At 48.0% G+C, this 14,123-nt stretch overlaps 1 protein-coding gene across 1 annotated transcript in view; it reads right to left on the bottom strand.

Annotated features, from left to right (window-relative positions):
• Galnt18 (polypeptide N-acetylgalactosaminyltransferase 18) overlaps window positions 1-14,123 on the bottom strand; it is a 303,455-nt gene that overhangs the window by 15,565 nt on the left and 273,767 nt on the right. The window lies entirely within an intron of this gene.

Raw genomic sequence — 14,123 nt, 5'->3', positions numbered from 1 at the left:
CAGAGTAACCTCCCTGGGTGGGAAGAAGCAGGTGGGAAAGAGGGACAAGTATTATGACCCAAACTAATCCTCTAACATCGCCGTAAGCTCATCAGGGTAGGAAAGACAGGGATGAAGACATCAAAGTCACCCGCCTTACTGACTGCTCTTGTTTCAGGGTAGAGGATGAAAATGACCAAAGTTTTAAACAGAGGTAAAAGATGCCCTGGCCAGCTTAAAACGAAGATATAACTAGAACACGAGAGACAAGGACGCTTTGTCAAGCTAGCCACGGCTGATAGACAAGTTTCTACTGTCAGCCCAAGGAGGTTCACTCTCTGGCCTGGGTTTCTAGGCTGCACCAAGGAAAGCTGAGAAGCAGTGGAGAATTCTAGTTTATTGGAGTTGGGGGATTTGACACAGGTAGGATTTAGAGGCTTCAACAGTTGTGCAGTTAAGCATTATATGTATCCGTCCATCCAAATAAGAAATCAATCTTCAAGTTGAGTTCTGGGCATACGGAGGTGAGGAAGCTGTAGTTCTGGTGTGGCCAAAGCACCCGCTAAATGTAGGAGACTGGGTGGGATGGTCATTCTCCTCTGCCAAGTGGATGAGATTAGGATTTCCTAGGGGGTGCACCTCTGGGTGTGTCTGTGATAGAGTTCCCAGAGAGACTGAACTGGGCAGGGAGACCCACCCTGGAGTCCCAGGCTGGGAGAAAAGAAACCACAAGCTGAGCAGCAGCCTCCCTCCCCGTGCTTCCTGACTGTGGCTTTATGATCAGTTGCTTCATGTTCCCTCGGCCATGCTGGTCATGCCCTGACAGGGCTCATACCATGAGCCACAGTTGACTTTCATTCCTTGAGGTATCTCTTGCCAGGCTTTTTGTCACAGCAACAAAAGAGTAATGACCAAGCCAACCACACACCGGGAAGCAATGTTGCCAAGTCCACTGACATGGCACATGAGTTACCCCCGCCCCTCTCTGGCTGGCTCCAACTCTTCCACCTTTGAGCCGGAAACTAAAAGTCATCAGCTCCGGAGTCCTTAAGAAGAGTCATCAGCTCCGTAGTCCTTAAGAAGAGTCACCAGCTCCCGAGGCCTTTCCTGAATGTGCAGAAGGGCACAGCCTCAGCCTGCTGCCTGTGCTGTCTGCAGAGAGTGAGTAAGACAGCTGTTCAGGCCCTTAAGACTAAAGCCAAAGGATCTCAGGATAGGGGAGCGCTCCGTGGTCACTGTGGAAACCAGGATCTAGGCTCAGAAGCATGTTTTGCAACAAAAGGATGGCCAGGGACCAGTCACTTTTCTCCCTTCCTACCTCCTGTCACCAAGGCCTGCCTCTCATCTCCAGGGCGGAGTCCACAGACACAAATTGGCCGCCCAGGCAATAGCTGAAATCCGTTTTATCCACTTAGCTGCTCTAAAGTGCCTGGGGAGATGCTTTGCGAGGTATGTGTGCACTTACTAGCTGCTACAGCTGTCACCAGACCTGATTATTGCTCCAGAGTCCCAGAAGATCATAATAGGGACAGACAGTTGTTTGTCATTTAAAAAGCCAACAATCAGTGGAACCAGGAAGCCAGCAGATCACGGAGATGGATTGGGCAGGGAAGACTCCCTCCGGTCTTCCCTTGGGCCTCTCAGAAGCCCAGCCAGTAGCACGCTGAATCAATAAATGGCCTGAACACATAAAATAAGGAATGGTTTTGTGCAAGATACCCCTTGTTCAATGCCCACAGGTCCAGCCAACATGGCTTCCAGGGCAATGAAGGGCTTTGAAAGTTGAAGCAAGAAGTGATTCAGAGCTGTGGTCTCCAATGGGGATGAAGGGGATAGTTGTGCTTACCAGGGGTCATTTGGGAGGCCTGAACATAAACTTTTTAGTTATGACTTAGAGAAAGAGTGGTTCCTGGCACCCAGGAGTAGAACACACAGAATTCCTTAGTAAAGTTAAACCGCCTGGCTCAAAATCTCAGGAGTATCGTTGTCAGGAGGCCCTGGTTTCAACTGCTAATGGTCAAGCTGTGGTTGTACTATAGCAGAGCTGAAGGGGCTCGCTCCATCTATCTCATTTAACCCTAATGGGGCTATGGGTCAGGCACAGGGTCTGAGTACCCCATATCCACAGTTGGGAACACAGTGCTGGTTTCAGTGCTTTCAAAGGATTTTTTACAATACCAGCCTATATATTCATAAAGAATTATCTTGCAGATGGGACCCAAATCTAAACGCAAGGTTTATGATTCATACAGACTTTATTTATGCAGTCTAAAGGCAACTCTATACATAACTACCTCTCAAAAGAGGCTAGGTTTGGGATTTTCTGCGTGAGTGCTCAAAAAGTTTCAGACTAGTCTCTGAGAGACTGAACTACCAACCAAAGAGCATACATGGGCTGGACCTAGGCCTCCCTGCACATATGTAGCAGATGTGCAGCTTGGTCTTCATGTGGGTCCCCAACAACTGAAGTGGGAGGGGGCTATCCCTAAAGCTGTTGGCTGTCTGTAGAATATGTTCTTCTAGCCAGGCTGCCTTATCTGGTCTCAGTGGGAGAGGATGTGCTTAGCCTCATAGAGACTTGAAGTGCCAGGGTGGGGGGACACGGGGTGGGTAGGGAATCTACTCAGAGGAGAAGGGAAATGGAGGATGGGGGAAGGATTATGGGAGGTGGTGATCAGTAGGGGGCCAGTGAGGGGATGTAAAGTGAATAAATAAATAAATAATAAGATTAAATAAAATTTTAAAAAAGTTTCAAGTCATGGAGTACTTCAGATTTTGAATTTCTACCTGTATTACCATTATCTCCCATTTAGCAGATGGAGGACTGAGGCAAACTAAGTTATTTGAGAGGAACTAAATGATATGTCCAAAGTCCCACATCAGTGACTTGCAGCTAAGATTTAAACTGTAGTCTGACTTCTGAGCCAGGCCTAGGACCATTAACATCCTGCATCTTGTTTCCTGCATCCCCTTGACCTCCAGTGAGTGGGCTGGAAAGCACCAGGGAGTGCCAGGGAGTGCCAGGGCACTACTTCCACATGGTCCTATGGAGCCACCGTGGGGCATGGACTACATACTAGAGGATAGGAGAGCCCCCTTACTAAAAGACCAGTAGCACACAGCATCCAGGAGTGCTGAGACAGCAGCATCTTGTCAGTAACTGTCAGGGGCGGAGGCAGGCTGTTATCCTGTCTGGATGTTTCACACTCCCCTAGGGGCATAGAAATGATACCCTGACCACTCAGCTCCTCTCCATCTATAATGATGGATTGTATTCCTTTTCTGCTCAGCCCTGCACAGCTCAGCAGGGCTGCACACCTGACTGGCATTTTATTCTGGTGCTTGATGGGAAAAGAAAAATCACCTGCAACTCCAAAACAAACATCCGGGTCTCAGGTCTCACACTAGGGGTGCTGTCACCTTCTCCAGGCCAGAGCCAGGAGTAATGATGAACACTGAGCTGAAGGCAGTCATGGAGTCCACAGAGCCCTGCCTGCACATTACTACCCTCAGGGCCACAGGACCAAGGTTGGGCAAAGAATCCCCAGGGCGGGAGGATGGCCTTGCTTGAGTCCTTCACCTCTGACATGGCCATACTCAGCAGGATGCATGTGGACCCTGATACCATATGTCTTAGGGTATTACTGCTGTGAACAGACACCATGACCAAAGCAACTCTTATAAGGCCAACATTTAATTGGGGCTGGCTTACAGGTTCAGAGGTTCAGTCCATTATCATCAAGGTGGGAGCATGGCCACATCCAGGCAGGCATGGTGGGGGTGGGGGGAGCTGAGAGTTCTACATCTTGTTCCAAAGGCGAGCAGGAGAAGACTGCTCCCAGGCAGCTAGGATGAGGGTCTTAAAGCCCATGCCCACAGTGACACACCTACTCCAACAAAGTCACACCTCTAATGGTGCCACATCCTGGACCAAGCATTTACAAACCATCACACCGGAGTTCCCATCCTGTAGGTGTGCAGATGGGTCACAACATTCATTCTTCACAGCTTTCAAAGGTCACTGACTGGCAGAATTATCACAGGGGAGAGGAGGGGCAATGGAAGGAAGAGGGAAGAAGAAAAATCCCTCTTTTTGTGTGGGTTTATTAAGGCTTCTGCTAGATAACTCCATGCTCAAGGTTACCTTTCATCTGTGAGGTCAGGGAAACAGTCTACATGCAGTTTTGGAAAACAATCTGACAAGGTCTTGAGGCCAGGTTGGATTCCTAACAGTTCAAGGCCTACATCTCCCTTCTGAGGCTGGAAGTCCCATGATCCTCTTGTTCTTCAGCAGCCCCGGGTTGGAGCAGAGGCTCCATCTCTACCCAGTCCATCCCCCAGTGAGGTTGGCACAAGCAGAACTTGGCTCCCAGGCCATTGCAAACTCTTCTCTTCAAAGCCACCAACAGTACAGTCAGAACTACTCCTATCAGCTACTCCCCACTGCATCCTGGGCATCAGAAAGGTCTCTGAGGTCACTATGGGCTGGGACCTGGGTCCTTCTGCAAAACCTGTCTTGCAAGTAGTTTTCTTTCTTACATTTCAGCGTCACCAGATATTTTGTTAGAACAAAAGTTTACAAAGAACTTTAAAGTAAAAGGGTTGACAATGGAGCTAGGTTTGGAGGTGACTTCCTGTAGTCTCAGCACTCAGGAGACAGAGGCAAGTGGACCTCTGTGAGTTCAAGGTCAGCTGGGACTACATAGTGAGACCTTGCAGAAGGCATCTCTCAGCGGGACACCATGGCTCAGCAACCTTTCATTAGCTTTCCCCCCACCAACCAGAGTTTGCAAACACTGGCTAAAGGCTTCCCCTCTGTTTCCAGCCTTCCATCTCTGGCATCCTTGGCCAGTCTGCAAGTCTTCCAGCCTTCACATCCCCACTTTCACCCTTCATGCTTCCATGGAAGTTCTAGAACCCTCCACACAAAGCAGGACTCTGGAGTGAACTTCCTTAATGATATACATCGGTCGTGTTTCTGCTGCTGTGATAAGACACCCTAGCCAACCATCAAGGAGGAAAACAAAGGGTTAGTTTCACCTTATAGTTCTAGAGGGACAGAGTCCATAGTGGCAGGGAAGGCACAGAGCAGGAAGCTGGCTGGTCATATTTTCATTGTCACACAGAAAGCAGAGAGACGAGTGGAGAGGGAGGCGAAGTTATAAACCCTGAAAGCTCATCCCTAGTGACGTACTTCCTGCCTCAAGGCTCCACCTCCCAAACAACGCCACTAACTGAGGACCAAAGGTTCAAATGCATAAGCTTATGGGGAACATTTCTCATTCAGACCACCACAAGACCTAGATGCTCTTCTGGGCACAGCTTTAGTACTTGATCTCTTCCTATCACTGGACACAGGCATTGGAGCCTTTGCCCCTCTCCCATTAGTGTTTCCTTGGCAACACTGTTGCTCTATAGATTCTGTGCCCTTGAAATATTAGGTACCTCAGAGACATGTAGCCTCTGGCATGTAAGGATATTAGTAGGATTTTGTTGACACCTGCCTGAGGTTGGAGAGGGGGGTGGAATGGACAAAGGAGAAAACCATGGTAAGACCTCCCTACAATATGTTCTAGAACCATAGGGGAGAAAATAACTGTGTTTGGCTAGTGCTGGCATGGCAGGGTTAGGGTACATGGGATTAAGGAGCCAGCTCTCTGTGGGGTGGCCACATACCAGGGAGCCACATGATAGCAAGAGTTAAAATGATGCAACTGAGGGGAGGGTCAAACCGTGGGCTGGCCATCTAACAGAGAGATGACCAATGTGCAGTGTATGAGGCTGGACGGTCCTCAAGAATCCAGTGCCATCAAGCCAAGGGTCCCCACCCTTGCTGCACATCTCAATCATCTGGGGAGTTTATCTACAAGCTACTGACTTGGGAGTGGGGCTAGGCCTGGGGACTGTCATGCTTTGAACGTGAAACATTCCCCATAGGCACACGTGCTTGAACATTTGGTCCCTGGCTGGTGGAAGCTGCTCTAGAAGATCTGGGAAATTTCAGGAGCTGGAGACTTGTTAGAGGAAGCGGGCCACTGGAGGCAGGGCTTGAAAAAGGCCAGCCCCACTCATCTGTTTCCTGTTTCCTGTTTCCTGTTTCACCAAGTTACCGTGAGTATAAAGGGTGAAGAATCCAGGCTACACACCCCTTGCCCCATGAATCTAACCACTGCTGTGCCTTCCTCTCCACCATGAATATGTTCCTTTAACCTCCCTTGCTTAAGAGTCTTCTGCTTCAGTGTCTGGTCACAGTGACAAGAAAAGTGCCCAACACGGGGATTATTCCAGAGGATTCTAGTGTGTAGCCAAGGTAGAAAAATAGCTCTCTTCTTTCTCTCATCCCTTCCCCTTGTCTCAGTCTCCCATTAAATCTCTCCAAAAAAAAAATAGCTGCGTTCAAGGAGACCCTGGGGAGTGTAGACACAACATGGAGGGGTGGTATGATGAAGATGAAAATATTGAAACCCCTATGTGTGGCCACAGTGTCTCCAGAGCAAGAGCAAGACACTGACAGTGACTAGGGCCATCACATGAGGGCATGTGACCCTACAGTGAGGGGGCTGCCCTCTCAGTGCCTGTGGCCCCTCTTGAGTCTGACTATAGGTGAGTTGGGTAAGGCACAGGCAGGGAGCTGGCAGCGGCAGGGGAGGAGGGAGGACTTGGAGGCTTGCTTTACTCCATCTCAATTTGCAGAGCGGTGCTGTGACATCCAGAAAATGTATTAGAAATGGGCTTTTTGTCCTATTTACCCAAGAATGAGCCACAGGCCTCTGCAGACAGGGCGCGCTGATTTAAAGGTTTGGTTATTGGTCATTAATCCCTTGACACAGAGGTTCATTACCGTGCTCAGGGCCACAGTGTACTGCCAATAAATCAGGACTTGGGGGTGTGTCACCAACCTCAGCACCAAGTCCATGCAGGGGAGAGAGACATATACAGGTTCCAGGGCTATCTCTCTAGGTAGCAGCCATGTATAAGGCTTCTAACCGAGCACCACGTCCCCAACTCATTTCTCCTGCGAATAGGTGACTTTAAGCTCACAAGTCCCCAAGCCTTATGGGAACAGGTTTGTTCAACTTGGTGGTAACCCCCTTCTAAAATGTCAGGCTCCCAAAGCAGAGAGGAGCTAGACATGGCCCTCCCTAGAGCTGCTTCAACACATGGAGCAGGATGTCTAGAATAGTCTCCTGGTCAGGCTTGCAGCAGGGCACTGGTTAGAGAATGGTGATGGCCCAGGGCTGAGATGATGTGTTCCACCCAAGGAGGCCAGTGAGCGATGAGACTTGAGTACAGCCTAGAGTGGGATAATTTTCCCAGATCAAAGGCACAGAAGTGTGCAGCACAGGATTCTATCCAGTGGTGGGGAGGGAGACAAGGAGAGTCATCCTGAAGACAGCATGCTGGTAGTGGCTGGTGGCCTCACACTGTGCTCTGTTAACACATCTAAGGATTTTCTAGAATCTTTTGTACAAATACCCACGGTGCATAAAAAGCAATGCTGGGCTGCAGGTGACTTAGGAAGCACCTGCAGTTCTGTCTAGACTCTAGACAATGCCAGTTGCATGTAGGCAGAGCACCAGGGATGACAGTGGAACTGGTGGCTTTGAACTTGGGGTTCAACAGAAAGGCCCAATCATGGAGCTTGGCTGCTGCTTCCCATTGTGAAACCAAGAGAGTGGCCAAGTGACTCTGAAGTACTATCACTGGGTTGGGATCATTAGCTTAGACTTACTGCTGTCAGAGTGCTCAAAATGGGCCCTCCTCCTCAGAGTACCATTGAATCCTCCTCCAGTGTTATGTATCGAATATCAAATGTCAGATGTGGCTCCTTGTTTAGTTTTGACCACTATGATATACTCATATCCAATTAGGCATTAGAGCTATAGTGTGACCCCATCTCTCTCTCTATGTTATATAGAGTAATAGACATTATACACACACACACACACACACACACATGTATATATATATGTATATATATACATGTACTATATATATATATGAATGTGCATAGATCATGTATATGGAGTACACACGAGACAGATTTATTAAGTTCAATTTGGAGGTTCAAATTCAAGATCTGGCAAACCCCTGCTGTGGACTCTGTTATTTGCTAGATAATAATGATCTAAAGACAGAAAGAGTAAGACTGGGCACTCACAGCCTCTCTACCATGCCTACGGGACTCTCTCTCTCTAAGTCCTCTGTTCTACAAGTCCACTGCTTCTCCCACTGCCACTATCCTGGGGACCAGCATTTTATCTCCTCCATTTTTGCCCTTGGACTTGGGCACCCCACATGGCTGAGGCTGACCGATGGTGACCATAAAGTGAGCTCTGACTGCTAGAAATTCACCAATTTCACGAACCCATAGAAACTGACCCTCGATGGGGAGAGGGGTAATGGTCAAATCTTAAACCACAGGACACTGACTTTGGAGTCAATAAGTCCACAGTGAGGAAACTGTCCCTGGAGCCCATAAAGGCAGTGATGGCTTCTAGTCAGCTTTTGGAAGATTGATGACTCACAGGCAAGGAGCAAGCTTTGTTTTTTGCAGCTGCTTTTGGCAAGATGCTGCAGAAGGAAGAGAAGGTCAGAGATGAGATGGACATGTAGCATGGCCGAGAAATGTTTTTACTGTAAACCACGGAGATTCCGAGGTCATATGTTACAGGGGCATGGAGAGCCTGACTGATGGGCAGACATTTGGTTAAGCTCTCTCCCCTGCAATACTGTGCAAAATTAGAGTTACTAAACTGAAAGCATGACTTAGGAAAAGCACAGAGAACTCTGGAAGTATATGCCAAGGGGACTGAGCTAATGTGGAGAGGGGAAAGGGTTGAGCTAGGAGACTGCCCAGATCCACATTGCCTAGATGCCAGCCCCTGCTCCCTCCTGCTTGGGAAACAGATAATGCATTCAGCTGCCAGTCTCTCTGTTTATCTGTCTGTGAAAACAGGCCTAACTGTGGTTATAGGGAAGTTGGCATAGGGGTAATGAGTGCTCTGTGCTAGGTGACAGTGTCATCATTATACCACTGTGCCCTATTACAGTCCAAGTTCCCTGAGGACAATTACCATGTCTTCTCACCTTGCACACCATTATCTGGTGATCATCTATTTTATATTTACACTTGACACATAACACACACTCAAACATATTAATTTACCAGACATGTGTGTGTGTGTGTGTGTGTGTGTGTGTGTGTGTATGGGACCCTTGAACTTTAACTCGGACATTTCATCCAGACTTATTCCTGGTGCCTTCTTCATAATACTTACTCCCTGATCCCTCAATCGTCATTTTTCATAGAACCCAGTAGATAAATGACTCTCCCCAGGACAAGGGTCTGACTGTTTCCCACAGGGCATAGAGTCAGCTAGAGGAACATTTATTTGCTCACCGCCCCAAAAACAAGGAAAGCTCTGTCTCTGGCTGGTATAACACTACTTTAAGAGCTTAGGTTGTTCCAAATAAGAAAGGTTATGTGTCATATGCAAATTAGGCTAGCGCAGACATGGCCTTCAACTTCAAACAGGCCCCCTACTCTAACCAGTATCCTCTTGGGGCACTCGGGCAGCATGTGAGCTCTCTGTTCTCCCACAGATGCCCCACTCACTGGTAAGGCAGCCTACGTGGTTTAGGACCAGCCCCATCCCTTGTCCTGGGATTGCATTCCCTCCTGTTCTCACTCATCCCCAACCTGGAATGTGTCTTAGTTTATTACGCTCTCTTTATCTGAGTGCGGATCTCTTTCTCTGGCTCTACAACTACATATATATCAAGAAGGTTGGGCCTCACTCTGTGAGCAGTCCTCAGGTTCTACGTGCAGGTGCCAGGGCAGGGCGAACCTTGCCATCATAGAAAACCCCCAAAGAGGCAAGAAGGCAAACATTGGCCCATTCCACTTTGTAAACATCCCCTTAAAAAGCTTTCGCTAATCTCCTATTTAGTCTTTTGTATAACCCACACTTGCTAAGCATCTATAATGCTCACGTCAAATAAAACTGAGTGACTTCTGAGAAGCTTAGGCCATTCTGAGGCTTGCAGAGAGAATATCTAGACACTGATATTTTCTGTAGAAGTAAGAGTGGCGAGTCCCTTTTCCTGCAGTGAAAATGTTATGAAATTTTCCTTTTTGGCGTCCTTCACCCAAGCCAACCTTACACCCACACATGTAACTGCACTGAATAGTGTATTTTTTTTTGAGCAAAGGAAAAATATAAAGCTGTCCTGGTGATTGATTTAGAAGGCCTGGCTCTACTTAAATTCCCAGCATATTAACAGAGCGCCACCCTTGAGGGCTCCACCAAAGAGCTGCCCTTTCAGGGCTCACCTGCAGCAGCCAGCAGGCTTTAGCAAAAGCACCTGGGACAAAGGCAGTGCGACAATGCAGTTAGCTGGGAAAATCCAATTGGAGAATTCATTTACGCCCATCATGTAGTCTCAGCACACTTCCTTAGGAACTGTCATAAAATGGCTTAAGCATCTCCTTAAGCTTCTGTGATATAGACACTGTTCAGGTGTCCATGTTCAGTGCTACCAACCCTCCCTAAACCACAGAGCCTACTGACTTGGACTCCTTCTTTCTCTGATTCTCGACTGAAGGGAGCCCTAAAAATGTATGAAGACACTTTGGTGGCACTTGGATCCTGCTGGTGATCAGGACCCTGGGATGGTGATCCTGTACAATGGTCCTACTCCACCCAATAGGTCAGTGGCGTGGGCCAGATGCCAGCAGTGTAATAACCCACCTGTTGAGGGCCTACCCAGGGTGCAGAGAGACCAGCATGCCCATGGGCAACTATGAGGGTTTCTCCTCACTTCCTGCCCCAAATAGGAGGTAGAGGTAGTCCCATCTCACCCAAGGGTCTCCCTGAGAGCAGGGGCCCCGCATGTCAGAAAGCTTTGAAGGCAGCATGGAGTCTGCCCTGAGCTTGGGCTTTATCTACAGCAGGCGATCTGGGTGACAGGCCAGGCTCTGCTATCTGGAATGGTTTACATAATCACCGTGAGCCCCAGTTTCTTCCTGGTAAGAATAGGGTACTAGAAGAACCCACTTCCAAGGGCTGCTGGGAACACTAGCCTAGCCAAGGAAAGTGTTTCAAAAGGTATCTGCAAGGAACGCACAGTAAGTGAGCATGCACGCTATTGTCATTTTTATAATTATCTTTAAATGTCGAAAGCGCTCATTGAAAGATGGTTATGACTTGAGCAAGAGGACTTGAACAGGGTTGATGTTTTACCTAGTGTTCAATTTCCATGCCCATTTTACGGATCAGGAAGCTAAGGCTCAGAGAGGTCAGGTGAGTTGCCCAAGTGCACACAGCCAGATTACGATTTCAAGCCAGCCCCTCTATTACTGACTTCCCACATCGTCTCCGTGGTCAGAGTCATCTGGGAAGCTAAGCTCTGAAATGTGGGCAGGGGGCCAGAGACGGCAGCTCCCTGCTTAGGAAGCAGAACACTGGGCAGTATGGTGCTGCTAATGACAGCCTGCTCCCAGCCTGTGGGAGTTTAATAAAAGTCATGCAAAACTCGCTGTTGATGACTCTAATTGCGGAGTTTGGACATGAAATGGAGAACATATGTGGAGAGAATAACAAATCAGGCAGTTCCCTTTTTTAGCACTGGAGCTGCAGGGAGAGCTCAGAGTTCACCATCATGCTGTGTGGAAAGAGGACTTGACACTGTGGCCTCACACCTGGGAGCCTCCGACCGCCCACTGCTTCCTGTGACCCCCTGTTTCCCAACACTGCGTATCCCAGCTGGGGCCTCTACTTCCATAAGGAACCATCAGAGAGAATTGTAGATGGTGTGCCTATTAAAGCACGGGACAGACATGGGGTGGGCAGCTGGACACTTTTCACCCACTGAGGAGGAGCCAGACCCAGGTGGGCTGGAGCTCAGGGGCAACCTCAGGCAACCTGGTGGTTGACTGTGACAGAAAGGGAAAACTGTGCATCACCTGTGTCTCTGAGAACAACCAGAGCAAAGGATGCATTGATAAGCGAAACCATAACCAGACCTCCTCTTCCCAGTCTGGACAGGTTGCCTCTGGGTGTGAGTGACCATGCCATGAAGTTCTAGGACTTACAGCCTCCTGGGAGGGGCATAGACTTGGGACCTCTTTGCCTCTTTGAACCATATGGGGATAGACTGGCAAGGTATCACTAAAATATAATAAGTAGACATACAGAGTTAAACAGAGATGGATTAATAGTGATTACCTGTGTGTATATGCACATTATGCACACCTATGTAAACACAAGTAAATGAAATAATGTAATAACCTGTAGTTAGCATTTACCATGAGTTATGCTTCATTTTAAATTGAGAAGGGAATCAGGAATTCTGTCAATGACAGGTTGGAGATTGTGTAGACAGCAGAGCCATAATTCACTGTCAATGGCAGAATGGAGTGGAGGAAGGGGTTGGGGTAGGGCTTTAAGGTTAGTTTCCTTCCTTTCAGTAGACATCAAGCAAAGAGGGGGACTACAGGATGCACGAATCAGGCAAGTCATGCATTCTGCCTTCTTGAAGAACAGAGAGCCAAACTGCTGGACTTTAGATCCCGGGCAAGAAAGGTGAGGCACCTGGTCTCCATGGACACTTTTGAGGACAGCAAGCAGGTGGGAGATGATTCCTGTCAGGAGTATCAGGAAGGGATGTGAACATCACAATCCTGTGTTCACAAAATAAAACATAATAGTGGTATTGGAAACGTCAACTCATTTGCCCTGGCCATCCCATGGTGTGGGCAGACTTGGGACTGATCCTGAGACCCACTCTTCTATGCATCAGCCATTTCCCAGGGTCCTCTGTAGCTGGGACCACCCCTCAAACAACCACTCCATACCAAGAATTCTGTTCTGTGGGAAGGCATTGAGGGTGTGGGATAGTGGTCCAGCCTAGGGCCACTTTGGGGCCAGCCTAAGTGACAGTTCTGAAGTTGTACTTGCTCAGCATTCTGCCTGAGTGGTGGCCCTTGGGACTGTGTGTGAGATGTAGACAACTCTCTTCAGGTGAGTTACTGAATCGAGCAGAGATCCGTGTGTTCAGCTTCAATCATCATTTTTCCTCTTGCGATGACGGGGAAGGAGGAAGGGTTATTTTTGGCCCATAGTCTAAGGGATATCATTTATCATGGCAGGGAAAGCATGGTGGCTGGAGTGTGAAGTGCTTGGTCACCTTGTTTGTACACACAGTCGGGAAGATGAGAGTATACAGGAAGTGGGGCTGTGGACCCAATGAAGGTCCACTCCCTCCAGCAAAGCCCTAACTCTTAAATATTCCACGACCTTCCAAAATAGCACTACCAGCTGGGAAACAAGTATTGAAACATGTGAGCCTATGGGGACATTTCATATTCAAGCCACAGCACCAACCAAATCTAGAAGGCCACGAGAGGCTTCTCCAAAGCATAGCCCTATGTGACCCTGCACTTCCAGGCATCAGCTGGTGCCCACTGGCCAGGAGTCATGGAGGGCACACTCCTAAGACAGGAAAGAAACACAGGGAAGATCTACAAATTGCACAGCCACTCTTTGCCTAACATTTTGTTTATTTATAGATAAAAGTCATGGAGAAGTAGAGACATCTGCCAAAGGTCACTGACAAGTGCAAAGCCATTTAAATTCTTGGCATACAAAACAGAACTTTTGCAAGTGTCTCTGGGACATTACATGAAAGGTCTGGAGATGCAAGCACAATCTATGAGGTGTTTTTAATGATCCCAAAGCCACTTGAGGGCATGACTAAGTAGGGGAGGGTGAGCATATCATTGTGATCCATTGGCAAATGGAAGCTTCTAGAAAGTTGTCAGCAAATAATGAGATAAACAATGTTTTCCATTCCTCTCTTTCTCTCTCTCTCTCTCCCTCCCTCCCTCCCTCTTTCTCTCTCTGTTTATCCAATCATCTACCAACTCTCCTACCATATCTACCATTCAAGAGACAATGTCAAAATAGGGAAGGGGTGAGAGTGTCATTGTGACTCATTGGCAAATGGAAACTTCTAGAAAGTTCTCCACAGACAATAAAATAATCAGTATTTTTCATTTCTCCTATCTATCTATCTATCTATCTATCTTTCTACTCATAGATCATTGAAGTAAGAACTTTTAAAAATGAAGAAGAGGGCTT

The sequence above is a fragment of the Rattus rattus genome, chromosome 2, assembly GCF_011064425.1.
Source record: "Rattus rattus isolate New Zealand chromosome 2, Rrattus_CSIRO_v1, whole genome shotgun sequence".
NCBI classification, from domain to species: domain Eukaryota; kingdom Metazoa; phylum Chordata; class Mammalia; order Rodentia; family Muridae; genus Rattus; species Rattus rattus.
The sequence above is the reverse complement of the archived record's forward strand: the minus strand, read 5'-3'. Positions and strand labels throughout refer to the sequence as shown.